The sequence below is a fragment of the Lepidothrix coronata genome, unplaced genomic scaffold (genome assembly GCF_001604755.1).
Source record: "Lepidothrix coronata isolate B3197 unplaced genomic scaffold, Lepidothrix_coronata-1.0 Scaffold59, whole genome shotgun sequence".
NCBI classification, from domain to species: domain Eukaryota; kingdom Metazoa; phylum Chordata; class Aves; order Passeriformes; family Pipridae; genus Lepidothrix; species Lepidothrix coronata.
In genome coordinates, this window is record NW_016690239.1 from 572,074 (window position 1) to 598,722 (window position 26,649).

The window sequence follows — 26,649 nt, forward strand, 5'->3', positions numbered from 1 at the left end:
CCAATCTAATTTTAATTCATGTTTCTAGCACACAGATAGCCAGAACTATTTCCAATAATCTATATTGTACAATGACTTTTATACTTTTCTCTTTTTTTTTCTGCAAATGCTTCATATGCTAGTATCAATTTTGTGTTTTTCACAATTGCATGACAATTATTGCTTACAACCACTGTCATTGAGTGACACACTCCAGTTTTCTTCTCCTTTTTCATTTCAAACCTATGAATTCCCAGTTTACCTTAAAAGATTACATCACTCTCCCTTAAGTGCAATTACATTTTACCCCATTTTATTACCTAATCTGTTTTAGTCCTCTGGTTAACAAGTTCTTCATATTATTCTGATTTGTGTCTCTGCATTATTTTCTGGTGCAACAATTTCTTTTCCTATATTCAGAATATATTTCATGTAAAAAACAAATATGCTCTTTACATAAAAAAGGGAAAAAAATACATATCAGAAGACATCTTTGCTGCAACCATATTTTAGTATTGCTTAATTTTTCCATGTCACTGATAAAGAAGGGTGCCATGTAAGTAACTGTCCCTTTACTACTGAAAGGAGCACCTGCTTCTGTAATAAAGGGGTAGACATTTTTCTCCAGGAGTATTTTAGGATATCATTACTGCAGAAGGCTGAGACTGCTCACAGAAGAGCAATATTTTCAAAACCACAGTTTTTCATAACTGGCTGCTGGAAAGTAAGAATTAGTAGTTCAGCAAAGCTGGTATTTTAGAGAACTGAGAGGAAGGAACAAATCTGGTTAATGAAGAGGATAACATCACATATGGAAACCTAGCTGATTAGCAGAGTCATGGAATATGCTTCTATTTAATCAGAAAAACTTTCTGGTAATCCAGAAAGCTTAAATCTAACACAGTATCTGGTGTTCTGGTAAGTTTTGCTTTCAGCTGCAATTGCCAATCCACTCTTTCAAGGGATCAGTTTTAGGTCCTGCAGGGAATCAGCACACTGGAGTATCCTCAAGAGCGCTCACTATTCACTTGCCAACCCAAGAAATCATGGACTATTCCCACTTACACTACTGTATCTTCCCACACAAACTTTTACCATCAGAGATCCTGTTTTCAGAAGGGGCCTCCAAATTTGCAAATTGCGTTTAATGTCCCACCCATTGTGCTTGGTAAGTCTTCATAAAATTTTCACAAACCTGGTAATGACAAAGATGTGGTTGAGTGAGATGGCTGAGGGCTGATACCCCTTGTCTGCTGTATGTGCAGCAGAGAAGGTCATGTTTAAATGCATGTCAAGCTGGAGACACTGATGACAGTGTCACTTCTTGGTCTGCCCTTAATGGGGAGCACTTGCTGGGGAGGGATTGCAGGAATCTCAGTCTCTGAAGAAAGAACACCCTCATACACTCTACTGTGTGAGACTTCTCTCATTTCTTCTAAACTTAACTTCTGTCTTGAGCCTATTACATTGCATACAGGGAGGGGGGTAAAGGGACTCGGCCCAATTAAATCTTCTAATTGGAAGTTAGAGTAAAAACTTACAGTTAATGCCTGGAAGATAGAAGCAATGAATCTTGATTCCCTTGAGTACCCTCTAATGGGACAGTTGCTAATGTAGCTGCTTTTTCTTCTATACATGCAAAGCTGATGCACTTCTCCACAAATATTTCCCGTTCTCTTTCCTGCCAATTCACTCCCATTTGTGTCATTGGCAAAACTCCCATTGATCACACAGGAAGCATGATCAATGCCTTCTGTACCTGGATGTTTGTTTTCCTTTTTAGGAGATATTTGACTGAGTTTCTTCTTACTAGCACTCTTGTTCTTTCTCCTTGAAGGGCTTCCCTTCAAGGCACTGTCATAAAGACGGTCATTTAACAGAGGTGAGCAAAAGCCCACCTCTGAGTCTTTCTCTGTGTAAGAACAGAGAAAGAGATAGCTAGATAGGTGATAATATGCATATCTACTGGTATTTAGATTAAAAACTGTGTAGAAATATCTTTGTAGACAGGAAAACCTAGTTGCTGATGTGCAGGGCACACGAATCAAACACAAGCTTTTTCTTAGACCCCTAGGATATGCAGGCACCACAGACAAGCTCTATGTTAGAGCACTCCAGAGGTCCACAAACGCAGCACTGCTAGCTCGAGTCCTGAGAGAAACCTGTCCTTCCTCCCTGGCTATGGGATTGCTCTCCTCTGCCTTGGAGAGGTCATAGCATGCTATTGCAGCTCTTGTGAGCAGTACAGATATCACAGAACCATAGAATATGCTGACTTGGAAGGGACCCACCAGGATCATTGATTCCAACTCCTGGCCCTGCGCAGGACACACCAAAAATCTCACCACGTGCCTGGGAGTGTTGTCCAAACACTTCTTGAATTCTCTTTCTCTTTCTTCACACACCATCTACACTTCTCATCCTGGAAATGAACTACCTTTCCTCTATTCCTGTATCTTCTTTCTGTAGTCCCTTTTCCTGTTATGTCCCAATAGCTCCAGTCCTGAGTGGGGTTCCCCAAGGCAGGTTGCAGTGTGCCATCCCGAGCACGGTTCCGTGCAACAGCATGAATTTTCACTGGATGAGAGGCAAACACTGAAAGCAGAGAAGGGTTCTCTCTAGGACTATGCAGGACTGTTCTGCCTTTATTTTTGTTTAGACTTCTGTCAAATAAAAGCAAGCATGTGCTGTCTGAGCTATGTCCCCTCACTATGGCAACAAACACGGATCTCAGAGAGGGGAAGGGAAAACGTGTTATGGAGAAATCCTGTACACAGGGTAGTGGCCCCAGCCTGCTTTTAATGGCTCCTTGAGATACCCCAGCTCAGAGGAACTGTTGCAGGATGATCCCACATGGCGCGGCACTCTCACAAGCCTCCTCTCCACAACCCACACAGCCACAGCGCCGGTGCCAGGGAGCCTCCCACGCTGGCTGAGTCACAACACCCGCCGGCCGCCCAACGGAGCCCCGGCATTACTGAGCTCGTCCATGCTCCTCATCTTCCCCAGGGTTTCTGAGGGGAAAGCCAAAAGAGCCTTCTCCTCTCAGTCATTCTTGGAAGGCAGGCATTCATCCCACGGAAGCAAGAAGGCTATGTTTCTTTCATTTGCAATTAAAATACAGTTCTTAAGCACCACATTTTAAAGTAGAAGCAAAATAAACAATAAATCAACAAAAGTATGGTTTGTTAGTGAGAGAAAACTGCTAAATTCTCCCTTTTCTTCTTGCTTTCTGGGATACGACCAGAATCCAGTCAGTCCCTGGGTGCCAAGGATTCAAACAAAAAATATATACATAAAAACAGTTACTTCTAGCAGAAAGCCAGGATTCGTGCATGATAGGCTCTAGAATAGCTATTACTCACTAGTTGCATCTGCTGAAAGTCTGGATCTTTACTTGGAATATGTCATCTTACCTTCAAGCCAAAAACTGAACCAATGAGTTTCTTAGGGACTGTGAGCTCCTATCTGCTGTGAGAGTAAAGGTGGCCACAGGTGCTCAGGACAGCTGAGATAGCTGTGTGCAAATAGAACTTGGAAAAATATCAGTCCTACTGACACAAAACTGCCATGAAATAAAATTATTTTTTCTTCTGGCGTACAGACAACCACTGAGTTTATTTAAATTAGCTATACAAATCTAAATGAGCTGCACTTGGCCTCATCTGACTTCCTGATCATTTTGCAGCGTGAAAAATTACATGCAGAAAACTTTAAGTGCATGGCTTGTCCTGGGCAAAGGCCAGGGTTGTTGGCAGTTGCCTCAATAGGCAACTCAAAAGTAAACTTGCCATTTCCCTAATCACTATGTTTCCCTGTTTCACTGATTCCCTGGACGTGTTTCTCCATTCAGTTCTTCCTCTGTCTGTCATTCCTTTGGTGGTAGAAATGCTCCATACCAAATTTCTGCATTTTTCTTGCTCTCCTAAAACACCAGAAATACCTTCTCTTGGTGTGAGTGTGACTATTCACAGTGAGGAGAGTTTGCAAAGTCCCAACCCTGGTTGAGAAGACACCCACTGTAATTGATAGATGAGGTGATTACCATCAGAAACATTACCCCAAAGAAGTGAAAAAAGCAGCTAAGTGCTGATGAAATCCTGCAGTCAAGTGGCAACTGAGTTGCAGAATATCAGTCTTACCTGTTAATTGCTGTGATTTGCTTCTGAGACAGCTGGAGGCTGGCAAGAAATAAATTTGTTTTGTTCAGCGGAAAATAAAAGCACTTCCGGGCAGTAATAGAGAAAATTCTTTTGATTACTCACCTGGGCATGGTTAGACTTAAATCTCATAATTTTATTTCAAAAGGAGTTTTAATGGAGGAAGGATATTTTGGCAAGTGTGAAAAATCCCTCTTTAGGGTTCTTGTGACTGAATTTTGAGTGAGAATTAACCCTTGCAGTCTGAACAGCCGGAAGTGGAAAAAGCACTGACAAGCAAGACATTTGTTTCTTATTGTGCTGACTCTGCCAAGGAGTATGGTGACAAGCAAAAAGGACAGAAGAGATGGTCAGATGTTGCCTTGGAACAAAAAACAAAATACTTTTTCCAGGAAGTACAGAGAAATGAGTAAAACAGGGAATTAAGAGAAAGATTCAGAAAACAGATCACAAACAAACAGGAAGCAAAAAACGAAACCAAAACAAGCATCACACATGATTAAGAAGAGGGAAAAACCAACAAAGAGGGAAAAGGGACTACAGATTTACTATGGTCCAAGAAAAAAAAAAGCTGGCCTTTCAGTAGAAGCTGATCACTCAAACCATCGATAGGTAAAAGAAGTAGCAAGACAGGTCTGTGTATCTTGCCACATCCTCAGCTGCCTTCAGGAAATCAGTACACGTCAACTGAAATGACACCAATGGTGTTTCTGGCCCAAAGATTTCAAATTGTTGTGATTAGCTGGCTGTCAATAGCAGATGTGTAACTGAAGGAAAATCCTTTCTTAACTAAAGCCACAAGTGTATCATTAAACACAAATCACAATGAAACCCAAAAGGTGGAGGAATCATCCACACTGACTCAGTGATATTTGAGAGATCCAACTCAGACATGGAGTCCTGTTTTTCAATTTGGAAAGGAAAATATTTACACAAAGAACCTGGGAAGCCTCATAGCTTTGAGTATAAGCAACTCTTGCATGAAGCTGGGCCAGCTGATCACATTCACTTGAACAGTGGGATCATGGTAACAAATAGGCACATCAGCAAAGTTCCTTGTTTCTGGTATCACTAAGCATGCTCAAATGCCTCTCAGCAACTAAATTGCAACTTTACATTTGAAATGCCTTGTTAGAAAGAAATTAAGATGGTACGTGGGAGGTCAGCTAACATATCCAGCAAAGGAACCCTCCTGCTCTTGTTGGAGGGCAAATGCTGAAATATGACAAAAAGCAAGAAATTTATAGCAAGCAAGGTGAGGATTGATCGAGCATACCAATTTTGGGGACACTTAGAAACAAATTGGGCCTGATGTCAAGCTCCTGTAAAGACTCTGTCAGAGAAGTCAATAAATGTGACTTCAGCGCCAGTCAGTTTTGCCCAGTCAGTATTCTTCACAGTGCTAACAATAATTACGTTTCCTCAACAAAGAAAGTCTAACAGAAGCCTGTTAATGATGACAATGGGAGCAAAACAATTTCTTATCTCATTGCTAGTCCACTCCTCTTGGACAGCTGATGGACCTACCTGTTGGTAAGAACACGGATGGGCGGGCAGTCTGCATCACAAGCAACTTCATGCAATCAGCTCTGCATGGAGGGTCGGTCCCTTAGAGGACTCTGAAAAGTCTAACAGGAATGTCACTGAAACTTAGCACCAAGCAAATTAAAAAAAAAAAAGAAAGTTGGAAGTAGTTGTTCTTTTCTATTTTTCCATGCTTTTACTTTCCATGTTATGAAGTCATTCTTACTCTTTTAAACAGTCTTGCATTAGAGTATTTGCAATAGTTTCAGACCAGATGGAGTCACTCATTGATAGGCAACACTGTATAAGAAGTGTCCAATAATTAATAATTACTTGTCATTTCATAATTTGTTATAAAAATCATCATACACTAATTTACCGCAAGCAGGAATCCAACAGGCAATTCCAGATGACTGCTATAGCTTGACTGTTATAGCTTGGCATCAGCTCATATTCTTCATGTATATATGGTACAGCATTTTCATTTTAAAAAAGAGCTCTAGCAAAACCTTACAACTAAAATACACAGAAAAAAATCACCAGCTCTCTTCCCCACACTAGGCTTTTCTGTGTCAGTAGAGAGTGTAGATCTTCTGTTGTGAAAGGTGATATAAATGTTGCACCTTTCTGATGGAAACCTTGTGACCACCTCCAGAGCAATGAAAATTTTTCTGTGCAACAGCAGTAGGCTCAGGTTTTACTGTCTTTAAAGTAAATCAGGATTTCTGATCCATGGCCTAGTAAGAAAAGCTTCCTAAGGAATATTATGACTCAGGTACAAAGCTTTTCAGCTACATTGCACAGAATGTACAAATATGGGCTTCTTTTCAACATATTGGTGAGACTTTGGTGTCACAGCAGAAACTCTTTTGAAAGGAGCAATAAGAAATCTCTTCACATAACTACAATGTGACCCTCACATGATTTTCATATGATACATCTTCATAGGCTATTTTGTAATCAACACATGAACCAACATGTGCACCAGGTTCATGATCTCTCTTGAGCCTAGATATTTGATCGTGCTTCTTAAAACTTCATTTCATCAAGTTAAACAGTTTCATCTAAAAGTGTACAATGTTGGCTTAAAAAAACCAAACCAGCACGTCTCCCTTCCCAACATTTCTAGCCCTAAGGGGAGCTGCTGAGAAAACCCTCTGAACATAACCCAAGCGCTCACAAAAACTGAAAAGCTAAATGAGAGCTCAAGCTGCATGAACTCTCATCACTCTCTACAACTACCTGAAAGGAGGTTGTAGCCAGGTGGGGGTTGGTCTCTTTTCCCAGGCAACTATCAGCAAGACAAGAGGGCATGGTCTCAAGTTGTGCCAGGGTAGGTTTAGGTTAGATATTAGAAAGAATTTCTTTACAGAGAGGGTGGTCAGACATTGGAATGGGCTGGCCAGGGAAGTAGTGGATTCTCCATCCCTGGAGATTTTTAAAAAGAGACTGGATGTGGCACTTAGTGCCATGGTCTAGTAACCGCAGCGGTAGTTGATCAAGGGTTGGACTTGATGATCTCTGAGGTCCCTTCCAACCCAGCTGATTCTATGATTCTATGATTCTATGAATTCTCGCAAAAGCACCCCTTTCCCACACTGCTGGAGAAACTCTTCCCATGACACTGGGGAGTGGGCAGCCCTTGCTCTGCTCCTGCTGCAGAGCAAATCCTTCACTTACCCGGTAACTCTTTGAGCAGGAGTACTCATTCCAGCAGCTCCCTGGCTGCTCCCACCCCAGCTCTCTGACACACAAATGTTTCATGTCTTGTTTGTAGCCCTGGAAGAGCCTTTTTGAATAATCCTAGTTTCAGTGTATTTTGCCAGTTCAGAAAAGCTCTGCAGACTTTAGATTCCAGCTTTTTCTTACCCTACAGGCAAATTAGAAATACATGCACATTTTAGGATACTGGGAATCTCAGAGGGACTTCTAAAGGGAACTGGAATGCTTTCACAGTTAAGTCACACCAAGGGATGTTACCTTTATTCAAATAACCTTTACATAAGTGATCATTTGTACTGCCTGTGAGATGTCAAAGCAGTCGAGACAATAAGCAAAATGTCAATTCTCCTGCTTTCAACAGACTTTGCTACAGACCCCAGCAGAATCCTCTGGGCCTCTGGGAATAGAGTTGTCATGCTGCAGGAGTTAGAAGTGAAGGTGAGGTAGTTAATATCCCTAACAAGGCACCTACATTGATCTCCAGTCTACTCCCGTTCATATTTCTCTCAGCGGGATTAGATGCAGAGCAGCCTCCCCGAAGACCACTTAGCAGGCAGTCTGTGATTTGAACCACTTCAGGGCTTCTCGATCAGGTTGTTACCAAACACTAACAACCAACAGTTCTCAAGCTGTTCTGCCCTTTTGCTTAAGGTTGCTTCGTGCCTGCTAACCAAACTGATATCTCAATCATGGCAGATTAATGTCACTTTGCTATTCCCTGAGAAAAAGGGGAGAAAAAAAAGAAGTGTGCTTCTTCCTTCATAAAGGCTACCATGCAAGAAGGGACCATGATGAAGTTGCTCTATCTATTTGCCCATCTGCTCTGCACCCTCTCCATCAGGTGCTCTTTAGCAAGGCAGACTATCCTGCATGATAAAAGACTCTGGGTAATAATTATGAACACCACCAAGCTTGTAAAAGGGTGTCCTAGTTCCTGCCAGGACAGAGTTAATTTTTTGCCATAGCTGGGAAAAGGGTGTCCTGGTTCCAGCCAGGACAGAGTTAATTTTTTGCCATAGCTGGGAGGGGCATGGTTAGGACACAGAGGTTATTCTATATTACCTCACCTCACTGTCTGGGTTTGGGAAAAGGGACTCTTGCAGGGAGAAGGGATTCCTTCCAGTGGAGAAAACATGGTGACGTGATCCATCCAGTATTGTCTATTATTGGGAAGGCTTTTTTCTGTGTGAATACTTTCTCTTCTTATACCCTCTGTCATACATTGTTGTTGTTACTGTTCGTTTTCTTATCTCATTGCTGTTTCCAGTAAATTGTTCTTATCTCAGCCTGTCATCTTTGCCTTTTGCACCTCTAATTCTCCCCTCCATCCCACTGCAGCAGGGAGGGGGATGGGAAAATGGGGCAGCGAGTGAGAGTGGCATGTGTTTTGAGAGTCTTGGTGAGGGCACTGAACTGGGAAGTATCATTCCTAAACCATGAAAAACAGACAGTGAGGGATAAATAATTTACTTTTATCAGAATTAATGAATCTTATTAGGAAGATCAGTAATTCCATGTCCTTCTAGTCCACAATCATGCCAAAAAAGCAGAATAATTTCAATAGTCTTGTGGTTAGATATATTGAGCTGCTGTACAAGTATTGAACTTACCACTCTTACCTCTTGTCCTTTGAAAGTTGATGAGGCTGTTATTATGGTGGGGCCTGCAAAACGCAAAATGGAAGCCATTTCAATTTGATTTTTGGAGAAGATTTTGTCATAAATCAGTGACAAACTGCCCCTGAAGGATGTTTATATCCTCGCCTTCTTTTCAATCCCACCACAAGGCTTATTACATTTTATATGATCAGAGATATATGAAACTGCTCTGATTGTCTCCTGTTTCCCTCCCCACTATTAGTGTCTGTGTATATAAAAATATGTTTGGTCACAAAAGAAATTGGACAAGGGAGACTAAGGGGCCCTCCATTAGCCCTACATCCTGGTTCTGAAGTGACAGCTGAAATGCCCACTGTGACAACCTAAACAGAAAAAAAATCTTCTGATGCCTCAGGACTGCCAAAAGACCTGGGGAAAATGATTGCACTCAAATTTCCATTCTGGGTTTTCATAATCAAATGGGGCAAAAGCAAAAAAGAAACCTCTCTCATCTCGTCTTCAAAAAGCTGGAAAAGACTTTTTTTACATGTTGATTTTCATCTTGACTCCAGGAAAGAAACAGCTTGAGAAAGCACATGCCTCCCATGAAATAACCAAAATTCCAAACCACTTCTCGCTGTCTGTTCTGTTCCTGGCCTTCTGATCTATGCTAATTGCTAAACTTTGAGTATGTACTTGAAATTTTCTGTGGGCAATGTGACTCTCTTCAAATAAAAATAGATGCCAGAATTTTTTTTCTAACTGAAATACAGAGAATGACATTTAATGTAAGTGTTTAATCATTATTAATTGCTTTGGTATTCGTTGAAATTATGATGGGTTCATTTGAATGTACAGCACCATTTAAGAATAATCTGAACAAGCAAATATGCCAGATCAGTGTATAAAGCTCAGTGAAGCCTTCTAGGAATGTTATTTAATCCATAGATGTGTGTGCTGGAGATGGTTAGAAATTCCAACTAATTGCATAACATACCTTTAAGGAATAACCCTACCTATTTTGTCAAATAAACAGTTCTGTTGAAAATATGAAGTCTAAAACATTTTCAAAGCAAAATCACTAAAATAATTAATTTCAAAATTTGAAATAAATTTTTCCTAGCAATTTTTGTAATAAAGCTATGTTTTGGTTTTTTGTTAAAATATCAGCCAAAAAATGTCCAGCTCTAGACAAGGTAGGCAGACAAATTTGTCAGCTAAATTACACATGACCTGTCAGGGAATATGGGATCCCAGAGCCTTGCCAAAAAGGCTGCTACGGAGCTCTTTCTTGTGAGTTCAGGGAAAACTGTTAACAATTCTGCCATTTTAGGGACACAGCGACTCCAGAGGACACTGAGAGCACAATTTTCAGTTGCGACTCTTTCTGCATAAAATATCTCACTGCAACAAGTCAGGACTCTCTCTAACCTCATAACACAGAGGTCTGGTGTAAATTTATCCACTTACCTCTTCTCCAGAAAACCCTGTTTAGACTTATGAGCTCTTTACGACATCAGAAATACAATGACGAGAACTGGCAGAGGTAGCAAGCCAAGGACTTACAGCCACACAGGGCAATGTACAGCCATTTATTCACATGTTCATGCATACAGATGCCATACAATTTAGTTTCAGAAAAAAACAAGTTTAAAATGTTATTACTTCTTCCTCTTATCTGGTAGCTAACATTTTCTTCCAATTTCCTACTCATTACGTACACCATTTTCCATGTTTCAGCCATGTTAAGCCTTAGCTGAATGGGGTCAAACTTTTCAATATTAGACACCAGTGTTTTTTATTGAGTCAGTTGATGGCATCACAATTTTACTTGGTTTTTATCGTTGAAAATTGGCACCAAACAAAAAAGTGAAACAGAGGCTGGATAAAGGGAAGGAAAACAGTTGCTCTACTGGAAAAATCTATCTTGATGACTGGGAAGAGCAATTGGTTTTCTTTTTAAAATTGTATATCTGAGCAGAGCAGACTTTTACAAGCTGCATAACTGCAGCTGCAGGAATCTACAGCAAGGGATGTTAAGAAATCAAGAGTTAAAAGCAAGTTATTCTGAAAGATAATACATCTATTTGCATGGCAATTTCTATTCCCATTTCAGAAGGTGAGTGCACAGCCGAAGACATGCAGTGGTAAACACCTTGATATCTATCCCTACATTGTACCAGTGCTACCCACCACGTCAGCCCTCCTGCACTGCAAATACAACAGCAGAGTAATGCACTTCTCTCTATATTAATAACTGTATCTTAGCTCTCATGCTCCATATTTACAATTGCAAAAGCTTAAATGGAAAGAGTCACCTGGTCTTTTACATATAGAAGTTGTCATTTTATCTTAATGTGACAAAAGAATTGTTATGATACTAGATCATATATAAAGACTATTCTGAACCAGGCAGAAAGATTCAAATAGCAAAGTTTATATATTCTTCTACAAAATACGGAGATGTTTCACTCTGCTGGCTTAAAGCAGCTGGAGAACAAGCATAATGACATTTTGAAGTAAGAAGAAATCTGGCTTATTTGTAGAAGCAAGACTAAAGGTGACAGGAGATGTGAGTTCTCAAAAGAGAGAAAACATTTGAAAACATATGCCTTAAATTCTCTACTTTTATATTTGTTGATTGAATTCCTGATAGAATTGGAGTCCTGCTACTGCCTTCCAAAAGATCAATATTGGAGTTGATCAGAATTTTTCTGGTAAAATAGCTTTCTGTCACAAAGATGTCAACTGCTCAAAGCCAAAAGTTTGTGCAAAAAATAGACATGCTTCAATAAAGATAACTTCCCCTATGCTGGGGAGGGAACAGGAGGGAAAAAAAAAGATTCAGAGCTAATATTTGCATCCCAACCCTTTTCTCTCAGATGACTGGCCAAAATACTGTGTTTTCAGTCATTCTAAGGTGAGCAAGACCAGAAAGAGAATAACAAAAGCAGGATAGGTTGTGCCCCCTCTTATTTTGTATGGTACGACTTTCACTTTTAAACCTGAGACTGGGAATAAGCTTCCCCTTTCATGTCCCAATTCACATAATATTTATGTCTGTCCTGAATGTCCAATCTATCTTATTTTCTCATTTTTTCATTTTGAAAACAGGTGAACACTCTTTGGTTAATCCCTACGTGGAACAGGCAATCAAGAAAACTTTTCCAAGGAGGCTGAAAAACATTTCTTATTTGGACTTTATTGATATTACTGGTGTCTAAAGAGCCCTTTCTGTTAAAAAAGGTGTTAAAAGAAAGTGTCCTTTCACAGCTAAGTGAAAAAAAAGTTTGACAGAAAGATAGCTACCTTTGCAATTAAAAACATTGGCAAAACTGTAGCTAAATGTGTTTCAAATTTAGTTTGGTACTTTCTAGGTGATAAGCTGCACAGCAGTTGAAAACCAAGGGAGATAAAGGAAGATATCCTGCTGGTGAATCAGCAACCATGGCAAAATCACTCTCCTTGGACTGATACATGTCTCCATCCCCAGGTTATCTCAGGTACTGTCCTGATATACCTGCTCCCATAGTATGATCACCACTCACTGAGTAAGATGTATGATTACAGTCACTCAAGCTCCACCTAAACATAACAAAATGTTATAAAAGTGAATTAAGAATAGGGAGAAGTCAGGGAAGACTCCAACGTAACATTTGGGATCAATTGACAAGCTGAACCCATCATCTCCTCCATAGGGATACCTGTTGGGTAAGAACTGTAATCTATGCATGCTGAATCATTATCTCAAACTAGCTTTTATTGGGGATTAGAGCTGCTTAGTATATTGCTTTGAACTAGTATATTGCTTTGAATATATTTTTGCAGTCAGATACTGTCACCAACCATTCTTGAATCTTAACCTGTAAAGAGTGCTACCCTATAAACTGGTAATGTGAGTCCTTCAAGGGCACTGGCAGTCAGTGGCAATGGGTAAACACCCAAGAAGGTGTTTCTCTGTTTGGAATGTGGCCCTGAACAAGTCAGTGAAATCACCCTCCTGATCTAGTGAACTGCTCAGTGAAGGGTCCCCGTAACGGGATGCTGACACACTGGTTGGGCACAAGGGTCTTGCCTTTCTGGGGGCACTGACAGACTAATCAAACACAAAGGGTTTGGGTAAATCTCCCCTTTTCATGTGACACCTTTTAATGCAGTTACACGTGACACTGAGAAAATTCCATCTGCTTCTTTTTTGATATTGGCAGACGTAAGCATGCAGGAATTATATTGCTCTCTTGCATACAGCATCAGAGTGGGGTCTTGGCTTCTTATGACTGTCTGCTGTGACTCCCATGTCATTTTCATATTACTGAATCACACCCTGGCCTTATCAACACTTTCTTTGACTCTAGATATGTCTTCATATAGGGATGAACTAAAAACCATATTTTTCAGGTAAGCATACCAGATGTAATTTACTCCACTGTGATTTTTGTGTCTGTACATTTTAGCATGATGATTCAAAAATAATTAGTAAGACAAACGAACAGCAACAATGCAAGAACAGATATCTTCTTCCAGACAGATAATTATTTTCCCATTTTCCCGTTCTGTGAGACTTACTAAGTAGCCAAATTCCAGGTAATACAGGTAACACTGACCTCACCTTCTCTTCTCAGTTTATTTTTCAAGTTGAAAATTGAATTTCTAGAAATCATTATGAGAAGTGGTCAATTGTAAATGTTGATATCTTTAGATGTGAAAAGTAAAGAATTTTTCTTTTTTTTAAAAAAAACTAAAATTTTATGAAGAAAAAACATTCTGGAAAGCTCACGAATCTCAAGAACCCATCTTCTGTAATGAATCTAGAAAATTCAGGGCACTCTTTTTTTTTTTAATGTAACTATAGAATATTCATCTGGTTTTGGAAATGTTCAGCCTATTCAAGGACTACAGCTAAGGAACAATATCTCAATATCAGCAAACAAGTATCATTCTTTACTTTGACTATTAACTTTGTTAATACAGTGATTACTAAGTCACTGTGTCTATGGCCTAAACAGGCTCACATTAATATATACATAGAACTATTTCAGCATGCAATTTCCACTAATTATTTAATATATCCTCATTACAAGATGCAGTTGCAAACATGATGACTAAGGCTTCAGAAATATAAACTAATTTTTTATCATGCATATTAGATTATTTTCTGGAGCTTTCTTGCTTTAAACAAGGTTTTTCCCCTCCCCTTCCCTCCCTTTCCCTCCCTTCCTCTTTGCCCTTCCCCTTCCCTTTCCCTTTCCCCTTCCCTCCTCTCTCCTTTCCTTTAGTTTTTTTTTCTGTTTAAGTACCTTTAAGAGAAGAGATTATGTGAAGGAAAGAAAATTACAAATTCATTCAAGAACAAGTGATTTAGAAAAAGAAAATATTGTGTTCAGTCTACCATGAGGGTAGTAACTAAACTTTTGTATAAGGTACCCAGGAAATTGTCTTTTTCAGCATCCACTGATTCTCAGACACCTGAAATACAGACATTTTACACAAAGAAATAAAAAATGAGAATATTCTGACAGGATCAGGAAACAGCCTTGTCATGAAAAACCACATTAGAATGAGCTAGATTACACCAAAAATGCCAATTCGTTCTCAGGAGAGGAAGTTTCTGGAGATATTTCATATTTTAGCTACTATTAGTCAATTGTGTCTACATTTTAAATGAGATCATTTGCTTGTATTTGCTCCCTCAGTTACAGAAAACATCTCTGTTTTATTAGTCTGCCATGGAAGGACACTAGGGGCACAGGTTTATCCTAAGTGAAGCACCTTTCCTACAGTGAGATGCCAGACTGATTTATATGCTCTTGCAACACGTGCCTCATGGCAAAATACCTCTAATCTGAAACCTGAGAGCTGTTTAACAGTGTACATAGATAATAAACTATACTCCAAGCTTTGAAAGATAAGAATGTTTTATCCAAATCAAATTCCAGGATTTTTGAACAACATTAGCACGTACCTACCACATTTCATAGCACAAAACCCTCGAAACTGTAGGACTATCAGCAGCCTAGACCTAAGACCTTGTCTTTAAGTTAGCTACACAACAGCAAAGTCCCCTGAACATATTGAACTGCACCAATTACTTTTTGCTGCTTTAATGCAGATGTGATATACTCTGTAGGTTTCCATCAGCCTGGTTTCCTAGTGAAGGAGGACACATTCCTGGGTGCTTCAGTACACCAAGACTGAATGCTAACAGACTGATGGCCAGAGAATGATGGTGTGTCTCCTGATGCAACAACTTACACACAGAAAGACTAAACAGCAAGGATATTAGTCCAACTCTTTAGTGAATGTCACATACAGGGGATGAAACCCATGACCTCGGTGTTATTAGCACCAGGTTTTAAACAACTGAGCTAATCTCAGGTATTCAGTTAGAAGTGCCTTCACTAACACTTCTGTGCCAAAAAACAAAATCTCTGTAAGCCTCATCTGACTCTTATTGGGTTACTTTAGTATAGGAGCAAATTATATCACTAGACTGGTAATCTAACTCTCAAATGTTGAGAAAAAACTACTGTGAGTCTATTGATAATAATATATAACGTCATAATTCCTTCCTGGGTATTTCACCCAAGCTAGTTTTAAAAATCTGCCGCTGCCCCTCTTCCAGCCCTTATGCATATGTAAAAAAAAACAAACCCCAAACCCCAAAGTTTTAATTAAGAAACAAAATGTGGGTGCTTTCATCTGCACTGAAAGCCGGTTTTCTTTCTGCACATGAAAAATCAAATGCAGGTGCATTGGGGAGTATTTGTACTGCCAACTGTTTGACTGGTATCTTCAAATAAATTGTTCATGGTCCAAGTACTCAGGTGTAAAGTTTACACAATTGAATTCTAAGTGTAAGAGGGAAGCAAAGCTTGACACCTGCTATATCATGGTTGCAAAAATATATCTCTTTGAACCTGAAGTCCTGTATGCACTAGAAACAATATGTTCAAAATAGTCAAGATGCTAGCTCCTAAGTCAAACACATATGGAAATGTCCTGCACCCTCAGACATCTGCATGCTTTGATATGTAAAACAGAAGCTTTTTCCTGGACTTACATGGCTTTATAAAGGGTTATAGGAGGACTTGATCACCACCCAACAACTTTTAATATTAAGCAAAACTGATTATTATCAGAGAGCTTTTAGTAAAACAAGAATAATGGACAGAGATCAATAGAACGCTTAAGAAAGGGCTTAAATTAAGACAGGTAGCCCATTCTCTTCTGCAGGACTATGTTTAAGCTCCTTTTTTAAACTCATTCCTACAGAGTCATCAACGTGCAGCATTTTAACCAAACCACTGGCTGGACAACTAAATGTCAAATTACTGGGGTAGCAAACACCAGATTCTCATTGCAGATATTCTGAATTTCCTCTGGAAAAATAAGTGAAAACCTCCAAGGCTGTTCATTTGGCATCTTTCATGAACACTAAATTCACACAAAAAAATTAAGAAGGGAAGAGTCACCAAGCCAGTTTAAGCGGAATGACACAAGTTGTACTGAGTTGTGATAAACCACTAAAAGTGTGGAGTGACTCTATTTTCAAAGCAATTGAAAAGGTACTGTTCGAATGCAGCACTAAGAATAACTAATTTGTTCTGGTAGTGTCTTCAGGCTGCCAAATGCATTTTAAAAGAACCCCATTTACAATGCAACCTTATGGTAAAACGTACCGGTGTTATCTAATTGGACAGTGAAAGCAGGGGCCCACTGTGTCTCTTCCAAGCAAGAATGGTGCAAGAAAAGAATACTTCTGTTGCACCACAATACAAAGCTGTAGGTGAAAACTGCATTTTCCTATCCATTTCAGCCTTAATGGGTCAGTACAATCACTATCACACTAAACTTCAACTTGCAGCATCAAAAAAATTAGAACAGACAGGCACCATTTTAGGGCAGTTGGCACCACTTACCTTGACTTAATAGGGTCTTTCCGTGGGAGGATAGCTAGGGTTATAAACAGTCCTACAGATATGTTCACACCTTTCTTTGATGCTTCCTAAGACTGGCTACTTTCATGATATTGATCATAGAAATATTTATCCTGCTCAGTGCTTTTTTGAATATGTCTTCATTCTATTAAAAATTACCAGATTTTTTAAATGTTCATCAGGTTCAGATGCAGGCAATTACAAAGGGTTTTTTCATGGCTGTTTTCTCTCAAATCTATTTTATGTGCAGACATATTTTGGAGCTGACCTAGTGTGTACTCCTTCTGCTGCGCTCCCAACAGCAAGACCAACAGAGCTCTACTGGCTGTGGAGCAGTCTCTTAGTTCCTTCTTTTGTGGACAAAAGTAGCTATTTAAGGCAACTTAGACAAATAAGCAACAAATGTCCTGTTGTTTTACAGAACATCATATTTTCCAGTAATTAAAGGTGTCCTTGTTAGAGGAGGAATCCACTTCTCAGAGTCCCTGGGGCAAATGATATGACTGAAAGGAAGGTATGACCAGGATCCTCATCATCTGGATAGTGTTTTGAGGGCCACTGGCTGGAAAATCACATTGACTCTGGCTGAGTCCAAAACTCATGTAATCATTTCTGGGTTGTAAGTATTCTCCTAAACTTAATAAAGGAAGCCACAAATTGTTAGGACACAAGTAGCTGGAACTGGCTCTGCATATTTCTAACAAAGCGGCACCCATGTTACAGACAATTTTATAAATGTACCAAGTTAACATTTCTGAAATTATAGACTTTCAAACAGGAAACAAAAATATACTCTAAATTTATAAAATGTGTGTATTATCTCTGATTAGTTTGTCCCATTTGATTTCCTTAGAAAATGATCTCTCTGCAAACATGGGCTTCCACGTATGATTGTTGTCACTGCTAAAACAAGAGGAGAAATTTCACTAAGTAGAATATTCACACTCCTTTGCACAGAAGTAACTGGCTATACAATCTGCATGACAATATAGGAACTCAGACCTAGAGCTTCTGCAAGGCAATTAAACAGGCAGGTACAGTGTCCCAAGTGCACTGTCTGACATAATTAATATAATATTCAGAAACTGTAACTTTCCCTCCTAAAGTGCAAGCTCTTCTGAATTATCTATCTATCACCAAGAGAGGAGAAAAAAACCACTCCTGTTCATAATAAGAATATTGTGGCCTGAGACTTGGTATCTTGTCAAACATAAGCAAGGCAATAAATCAAAGAACACAGCAGCCAAATTTTTAAAGAAAGAATGTTTTCAGCTGAAAGAGAACTGCCCTTGACTTTCTTCATCTGGATGTAAAACTGTGATTCAACAGCAAATATGAATAAAAAATTAAAATGTACATATAAAATAACTGTAACTCTATCCTCAGAAATCAAAACATGAGAAAATGAGAAATCTCTCCCTGTGAGATGCTGCAATTGATAATGCTGTTTCAGGATACGAGGGGATACTGTCAGCTCATAATTTAGACAACACAAAAATTAACTAGAATAGCTTCTTTTGATATCTGCTTTGTCTTTGTGCATGTGTAGTTCCGCGTGTGTGTGGACGAGGATGCATGTGCAGCTTTCAGTTCTTTGCTACCTTTTATCTTCCTTTTTTTTTTTTGCCTGGAAGATCAACATAAACAAGGGAAGACTGACTAATGCACCTCATGCTGAAAGTTTCTCTCCAGGGGGAATTGCCTTTGCCCACACAGCACACCATTAAAAATGGTGAGGCTCCACATGGGAGCACAGGGCTTCCCACATGCAGCAGCCAGCAGGATGGGGGAATTAATGATGCAAAATGTTGTCTAAAGCAGGCACTTGACTAAAGATCAAAAAACAATATAGATCTAAAAACTCAAGGAGATCCTTGTAAATGGAAAATAAAAAAAAATGTTTTTCTTGTCCTGTTCTCCCACGAACATTCAATATGAGAAAATCCCTTTTATTTGTTTGCCTGATCTCCAGTTGGTTATTCTTAAAGAACTGTCAGTTTTCCCCTTTTCCCATGGCTACACCAATTCCTGCATGGTGTGCACAAAGCAGAAGGGAAACATTTTTACTTTCAGAGCTAGATTCTTGTCCCTCTTAGAAATTTTTTAACTGAAGAATTATGCAGGAAAAAGGTAAATCCAGGTCATTCTCACTCCAACAATCCCCAGCAGCTGCTATAGCCCCTGAAGTGACAGTAGTCAGCCTTGAAATTTCTACAGCTATGTAATATGGCTGGAAGCAATACCATTGAGCATACAGTTGGTATCATATAAATTAATACAGTGTAAATTTTGCTACTTTGCTGCTCACCCCAGTGAACTCATTCTTTCCCTTTCAAAGAGTAGCTGTGCTGATCAATAACTAGAAAATCTGTTAGAACCAGAGAAAATTGTTTGCCTTGTGAAAACTGGTTCTCTCCTGTAAACATTTGCTTTTAAATAGCATGGACTGCAGCTGCACCCTAGATTGAGCAAGCCAGCAGAAATGGCTCACCCTAGCTTGACTTGAAAGGGGCAGTCACTTCTGCTTCTATCAATCAGCCTAAAACTTGACCCCTGTCCCACCCAACTTATGGCCAATGCCAAGGGACTGCAGGATCATTAAGCAATGCTGAATGGACAAGTCCTAAAGCAAAGCAGAGGGACAGTCAATTGTAGGCGGAATGCAGCAGATTTATATCCACTAGGTGAAAGAAAAATGACTCCTAAGTGGGCTGGGGCAGCTGTGAAACTGGTCTGCCATAAGCAAGGATGAAGCATGGGAATCTCTGAGAAGAGCCTTTTTGCTTTCCAGCTCTAAAAGCAATTACCATAGATAAGAGCAAGTTCCTGACAGGGCAGGCAAACTGACAGGGCTCAATTCTTAAACAGCAATCTGATCCCAGGGGAGCTTCCAGGTCACTTACAGACCTACCATCACAGTATCTTTACTGACTGAAAATATGACAACGGAGTAAGAGTGGGAGAGACTGTCCCTTCAAATAAACTGATATTGCCAGAAAGAGAGGGATTAAAGAGAGGATTCCATGTGGAAATTACTGTTCTCGATGCAGGTATCAGGAAAAAGCAATATAGTCAAGGTTGGTAAGAGTGAGCTGCAGTTCTACAAATCAGAAAGTAAAACTCTCGGGCATTTAAATTTTTAATTGAATCCCCTTTTGTTGTGCTAGATCTGATTGTGATTAGTGTTTTGTAGTTAATTTCACGGATCAGAACAGTGGTTCTATAATCTGCTAAACACAATTCTGTAAGGCCTAAAGCTGTATTACATTTTTGCTGTAAGCACAAATTAATATAATTTTTTTAATAAAAGATGAAATAATAACATATTACATTGTGTGGGGAGGCAACTATTTGGTCTAGTGGTAGGCACTGGTTTATTAAAAAAAAAAAAATCAGACAAAAGATCAAGGTTAAAGTGAGACTGGAGAAAATACAATATCTTTCACTTCTCTAAAAGAAAGTTTTGAACTGTGTGACCCATGAGCCATGACAGAGAGCAAAAACTGAGAAGATAGAGCAGAGCAAGAAGCTGGACACTGGAGCATGGAAAGATGTATGTTTATTATTACTTAGAGAGACAGGTGAAAACAATGGGTAAGTGAACAAGTGAGAACAAAAATCTAGAAGATGAGGTTAAAGCTGAAGTGAAGGCAGATGGCCATGCTGCAAGAAGGGAAAATAAAGAAACTCTACTTGTGAAAAAATATATACCAATAATATAAGTTTACAAAAAGAAGCCAACACAAATAAAACTTTTAGTATGTGGATGGCTGGATACAAAACTATCAAAGTTTTACTCAACAGGGAAATGGTTAAAGGCATCATGTGACAACTCCTCTATTGCCTGTATAGTTTCTTGGATTAGGCTAGCTTAGTGCAAAGTACAGGCAAGCTAAGGCATGCATGGCTGCATCATCATCACCAGGGGTAACCTAGACAGCACCAATAAGTACAAATACTTGAGCTTTCCTTGATCTAGCATTAACCAATTTCAGATCCATCTGTTCCACTTTGGATTGCAGCCTGGATGTTTCATGTTAACTTCATACGCTTCTAAATTGCCATCAGTTGTATCTCCTATTAAATAATGTTCATAATTCAATAACCATCTGGACAGAACAAGGGCAGTGTTCTCCTCACTAATTTTAAGACTACTTAGAGAATGAGGCATAGAAGACCTGATCCCATGCCCCTAAATTCACTCCTAGGTTTAAAGAACACTACTTACAGCATCTTTCTGTGCCCAAATTAGCAGAGAAACATATTCAAACTAGATAGAAATGTGCTTTAAGCAAACAAAGGCTTGCAAGCCAATTTTTTTTTTAATATAAGCAATTTCATGACCTTCAGAGCCCTTTTCCTAAGTAATGGAAATTTGAGGTTATAAAGGACAAATCTGGTTTGCAATAAAAAAATGGGAGGTAAGGAACTGATTTAAGGAGATAGGATTTGATCCAGTGAGTTAGTGGGAAAACAAAACAGTCTAGGTTCTCTTTATGATTTACTCTGAACCTGTAGAGCCATCTCCATTTCAATTCCCCTCATTAAGGAGTTTTCTCATTCTCAGTTTCTCTCATTAAAGATATAAAGTTTAAAAGGTGTCAACTAACTGGAAGAAATTGTGTTTGTACAGTGAATTGAAATCTAGCAGCCTCAAGTTTTGCCCTCAATTACATCCACACGAACATATTTGTAACTTTGGTACTAATTGCAAGTACAGATGGTATCAAAGTCATTTATTTGCAGCTCTTGGGATTTATCAAAAGAACAAAGGTAAAGTGGCAGGCTGAATTGACAACTCTTGGTTTACTCATGTGTGTTATCACTGATCACCAGCAGAAATAAGCTTGAATTTTGTGCTACTGAATGAAGTCATCCTAGCACTGAGCTGGAAACAAAGCAGGAATTGTTTCCAGATTTCCTCCATATAGTACTATAAAATGATGCTGAAATCAATAACAATGAGTGAAACAGTAAAATTCACTCTAATATTGTTTTGTTGTACCTGTAAAAAAAATATTTATTGCAAAGAGATGGAAATGTTTATTTGGGAATTTTTTACTGTTGATCAGCAGATCATTATAAATTATGCAAATTGCCTCACCATCCTGTCTTCCACTCTGGCAGTGAACTATTCCTCTCCTTCCCTGTTCCTTCTCATTCTTCTCCTTCTTCTTTTCCTCTACTGTGCAATCATCAACAGTAAAACACCTGCAGTTTAAGATTATATGTGACTGCTAAACCTGTCATTTACTAAAAAAAAAGTCTGCATAGTCACTTGCCATCTAGATCGAATAGATTTACGTATATGTCTTTGAAAAAATTCCTCTTAACACAGAAAGTGAACATGCACTTTTTTGCTGAAAATATCTCAGAAGCTTACAGACTCCCAGGAATACTTGTCTGCGTACTCCTCTCCGGGAAAAAATAAAATCTTTTTTAGATCAAACAAAAGCTTGAATACTTTGCCTCCTAAAATATTAATCAATAAGATAACAGAAGAGGTACCATCATATAACTCGCTTAGAGTTTCTAGCCTAGTCAGACAAAGAAAAAGCAGATAAAGGTGCTGAGAGAATTGAATTCAATGGCATTCTGAAATAATATTAAAGCTGAATTCCACAAACTTTTTTTAATGATCAGCCTAGCTTAGCTATTTCTAAATACCCTCCGCTAACTCAAGTAATAACTAAGAATGTAGGATTAAGTAAGTCTTTAGTCAAAGTCAACATTGTTCTGCCTTTTGCTTCCAGAGACATATTTACTTTTGCTGTTAATGAATAGCTTTGTGTTATTTCCATTTAAATATTTTGTATTGCCTACTACTTCCAATTTTTATTTGCTCCTTGGAGCACTGCAATTTAACACTCAGGCTGGTACCTACATCTTTAGTATACCAGAATTTTTCAAAAACAGCCACTGAATAACACTGTTAATAACAAAAAAAAAAGCCTTCCTAAACAAAAAAAAAAACATACCTGAAGCCCCTTTCAAACAGTCACAGCTGATTTTAATATGCTACTTATCATAAAATTCATCTCCTGTCTGTTGTTCTGTCATTTAAAAGCAACAGGTACATGCCAGACTGACTAGCAAATTAGTCTTTCTAACCCTCCCAGTCCATGGAATCCCTTTGGAAAGAGCAGGGGGAATTTTGCTATAAGGATCAATAAAAAGGGTTTCCCTGGAGCATTAAATTTTTCATATTTTACCCTTACTAAATGAATTTTTTCTGCAGCGTTTTTTACATTGTAGGATTCCTATTTATTCTACTACTAACTTGTAAATTGTGGATTATATTGTGCATGCATGCAAACGATACTCTCACTTCCCATTCCTCAACAGTATGTGCAAATGCTTATGTTTCCAATGGCCCTCGCACAAATACTGCTTAAATTATAGTTTGTCTCTTTTTCCTTTCTGTGCTTATTATCTTTCTGAAGAAGGAATAGTAGTAATCTCTAGCCTTCAGTCACTAATTTTTACTAAAGCAAACTGGAATTTCCTTGTCTTTGAGACATACCAGAAGAAAAACTCATATACAACATGATATTGAAGAACTGCTTGTTTATGTCTGGAATTTTGTCTGATTTTCCAGTTACATTAGAATCATAGAACTTTTAGATTGGAAAAGACCTCTAAGATTGCTGAGTCCAACCATTAACTTAACACTGCCAAGCCCACCGCTAAACCATGTCCCTAAGCACCATATCTACATGTCTCTTAAATACCTTTAGGGATGGTGACTCCACAGCTTCCCTGAGCAGCCCTAATGAGTTTGGCCTAATGAGTGCTATAATGTTTCAGTGTTACCACTGTCCTCTCAAAAGGGGGCTTGTCTCAAAGAAGAAAAATATTACATTTAAGCTAGTGTAAACATTATCAATTGCTCTCTAAGTAAACCTAAAATACGGCATGGTTTTTATATCTTCTGCAACACCTGAGAAATTGAGCCCTGAGCAGAAGATTTCAGTCTGGAGAAGATCACTCAGTCCCCAGGGTCCCGGTGCAGTGGCTCAGCTGTTGCCATAACTACCCAGGAGGCAATGGCTGTCATAGCCTCTCTGCCCTGGGAAATCCCACCTGGTTTTGGACCTCTGCATTCTCTGGGTATGGTCCCTTGAGAGCACTTTCCCCTGGGTCAGCCTGACCTGGCATTGCAGCTATTGATCCGTTCTCTTTTCATGCACCTTTGGAAAGAGAAGAGATGCTACTGAAGCTCAAGTACTGCAAGTATTTGGTCCTTATTTTGTGTCCCCTGTTAAATACTTGACAGACTTTACAACAGTGTCCCAAATGGAAAAAGGAACATGGGCTTCAGTGACCCTTTTGGTCACTCCATGATTGAAAGGGACAAAAGCACAGGCATGACTTAGCCCTGAGCAGACTGTAACTTCTACAAAAGCTACTGACAGCAACCTTTGCTGACAAAACAAAGAACATCTTTTCTTTATTTTTTTTTAATAGTAAACTACTTCTCCTTTTTTCTGAATTATGCAATATGGATATTTTAGCTTGTGATGTTATTGACAGTTGTTGCTGCTATTTGTATAGCTGAGGGGCTTGGGGGACAAGAGTAGTGCGTTGTTTCCCAAGTATCATGAACCATTTAACGTGGTGACCAATTCAATAAAAAGCCCATAGCCTGATTTTCAGATTTGGGAAAGTTGATACAAATGCCAGATAAATTACCTACAGTTGTATATCACCCAAATTCTGAATACAGTCTCATATGTATAGACCCTGCCAGCTGCTGACTTGTTTTCACTGTTCACTATGCATCCCTCTGAACAAGACAGTCTTGTTACTTTACGTTTACAAACCTTGGTTTTGTTGCAGGTTGAAGTCAAGGACATAAAAAATAAAAATATAGTACCTAACTTTGCTTTGGACATAGTGAAGATTGCTTTAAAAAGAAGCTCACTCTGCATGTGTAAAAATGTAGATTGAACATGGTTTTACTTTGTACCTACCCAAATTTTAATACTGCTTTTATATTTTAAAACAAAAGAAATGTAGAAGTACAGGCCTTATGTAAAATTCATCACAAATCTTCAAAACAGGTTTGATATGGCCACTGACAAATGATGTCCCATAAAGCATTGCATGACTATTTTTAACATAACTCTCATACATTATTTCTCCTGCATTGATTGCCCAGCAATATGAACACGTTGAAATACAAGGCAATATAAGCAACTTTCGTATCTCTGTTTAATCTTTGCAGGACCTCTACTTCCTTGACTTCATGTGAGAAGCAAATAAAATAAGTGACACTGACAACTGGCACCATCCCAGCAGCTTAGCTCTAGCCATCTATTTGTATTAATCACTGCTGCATATACATGGTGAGTGGCTGCTAATTCAAAAGATCCCAAGCATTTCACTTGCTTCACTGTCTTCATCTTTACTTTTCCTTTACTAGGCAGTAATTTGCTTTTCAGTTGAGACCCTACAGGTTGAGCCCTCCCCCCACCAGTATCACCAGTCATTGTGGACTCTAACCCTCGGATTCTAATATTCTCACAATGCCTTTTTTCTTTGTGTTTTGTTGTTGTTGTTTTGTTTTCCTTTTTGTTTGTTTTTTTTGTTTGGGTTGGGTTTTTTTTAAAGACAAAATTCTATTTCTCTATCACTTTCATAAAAGCACAACTTTCTCTTACCTCCTACCTCTCTAAAGTTGTTTACTTTGGCTCCCTCCTCATTTTTCATCCGCTACCTCCACTTTTGTCCTTTGCTGTAAGACAGATGATAAACGGCCTGAGCATTGGCATGCGTTGGCTTTCATTCCCAGTTTTGCCCACTCACTTTCTGCATCACAGGATTATCCGGGATCTGAATAAAAGCTAGGATCTATCTCCCCCAGGCAATGAAAAGCCATATTAAAGCAGGCAGACCAGAATCCATTTGCAGGCACTGTGCTCAGTGCTGGCCCCAACTTGGTACAAATCGGGACAGGGAAGGAGTCAAAGTAGAACAGATAACAACGAGAAGAGCAAGTACTTCTCCCAGAAAAGCCTCTCTCCCCAGAAAAGGTCTCCCACCTGACTTCAGGTAACATGTCCGCACAGTGCACAGGGTGGCTTTGCTGCAGCTTGGGCTGTGTGTAAGGGCTAGAGAAGTTCACTGTCCTCTGTGCCTTTGCTGGTCATGTTGCCAGCATATGTTTACCCTTCTATAAAATGGAATAGTACCACACAAGATGTTGTGAGCCTTGGGGAAATAAGATACTTTTGAGATCCTGGGTGAAGGATACTGAAGGTGAATTCTTCACCAGGAAGTATATATTGACTAAAAGGGTTAAAAAGCATTCAAACTGGCTGTCCAGAGAAGTGATATAGCACTTAGTGCTATGGTTTAGTTAACATGGTGGCCAAAGGTTGGTCTAGATGAACTTGGTTCTTTTCCAGCCTTGATGATTCTAACTTGGTGTCAGCTCTGTTTTCATTTCAGACTTTGCACCTGCACTTTTTTCCAGAATTACTGTCATTGTCATCCTGTTTGTGGATAATGGGAAGCGCCTCTTCAACCTTCCCAGTTACCTGCATTGCAAGGGCAAATTAGAAAATATTGCCACTTGCAAGCCCGAGCACTCAGCGCGAGCTCCCAACCCCCCAAAATGACTCAGTGGATCCCAGCCTACTTCCTGCTGTGTAAACAGGGGGGACGCGCAAGGACAGGCAGGATGCTCACAGCCACCGACTCTCATTTGTACTTGGAGCCAAGACT

At 39.2% G+C, this 26,649-nt stretch overlaps 1 long non-coding RNA gene across 1 annotated transcript; it reads right to left on the reverse strand.

Moving 5' to 3' along the window:
* Positions 1-5,399: 5,399 nt before the first annotated feature.
* Positions 5,400-26,538, reverse strand: LOC108498415. Its single transcript, XR_001875170.1, has 4 exons — positions 25,584-26,538; positions 24,004-24,110; positions 9,005-9,048; positions 5,400-5,767 (listed from the first exon to the last, which is right to left on the reverse strand). It is a non-coding gene; the product is annotated as an uncharacterized LOC108498415 (long non-coding RNA).
* Between the last annotated feature and the right edge of the window lie 111 nt (positions 26,539-26,649).